The sequence below is a fragment of the Poecilia latipinna genome, unplaced genomic scaffold, assembly GCF_001443285.1.
Source record: "Poecilia latipinna isolate Pla-1442-1.1 unplaced genomic scaffold, P_latipinna-1.0 Scaffold218, whole genome shotgun sequence".
Taxonomy (NCBI): Eukaryota; Metazoa; Chordata; class Actinopteri; order Cyprinodontiformes; family Poeciliidae; genus Poecilia; species Poecilia latipinna.
The window spans coordinates 997-2188 of record NW_015112834.1 but is presented as its reverse complement, the minus strand read 5'-3'; positions in this window follow the sequence as shown (position 1 = coordinate 2188).

Here is a 1192-nt window from a genome sequence, read left to right as displayed (position 1 = left end):
TTTCTTCAGCCAGCGGGGGGGTGCAGTAGCTGATGTTTTGAGGTGGGGGGGGGGAGGGGGGGGGGGGTTCTTGATTGATTTTTTTACCCAGAAAGCACATGGGCAAAAACCATGAGTGAAACGGTCCTTGGGACTGACTAGTATATATTCCATTGAGGGAATGGAATTATAACATATTAATTCGTCATATGTTAACATAAAGGCTTGTTTTACAGGCATCCCTTCGAAGAATACAACTTGGAATGCAGCGTTCATAACAGACACGTGTGTTCATCTGCTCTACCGCTAGCAGACAACCATACTGATTAAATATCAAGCAGTTCCCTAAACATCCAACAGATGGCAGCCATGCAAAACAAAACACCCACAGTTTACACACTTCCTGCTAAAGAGCCCCCTGGTGAAGAAAAATCCACATATAAACCGGAAACTACAATAAATGGAAAAAAAAACTCTGAATGCTCTCTGGTATTGTTTAGGGGGCCGGACCAAATGTGGAGGCGGGCCGGATCCGGACCGCGGGCCGTAGTTTGGGGACCCCTGATCTAAGGCTTCTCTGATGCCCTTGCTACTGGACGTAGGCCCAGCCTAACAAACTTTACTGATTCCATTTATGGAAAGTGTTTAAACTGCCTTCCCTGTGAAAGGACAGCTGCTGGTGAAAGATGAGGTTAAAGGTCAGTTATAACCAGAGTTCTTGCTGGCTTTGTAGCAAAATTGCTTAAGGTTCTCTCCAGTTAGGTGTATTGATCTCTACTCCATAAATCCAAGACAAATGTCTCAGCCTGGGCAAAATAGCATGGGCAACTCAGTTAATTAGGGCTTGTTTTTTATTTTATTTTATTTCTTCAGGTGTAACTGTAACCTATCTGTTAAAAAAAAAAAAAAAAAAAAACGGGAACCCTGCCCCCCATTTTAAAAAAAAAGAGGACCTTCACATAGGACTGACAGTGGATACTTTATTTTTACAACAGTAATGTAGTTCAGATTCCAAAACAAGAGAAAACTAGAAATCAGATGCCTACGTTAGCAGTACATTGTAATAAAAACAGACTCTCTGGCTTACCAATGTTATCATTAAAACGGTAACTTAAAGCTAACACAGAGCTAAGCCAAAATGTGATTTAATGTAAACATGTATGAGAGATGATATTTTAAAATATCGTGCTCATTTAGTGTTGTAGACCTTAGT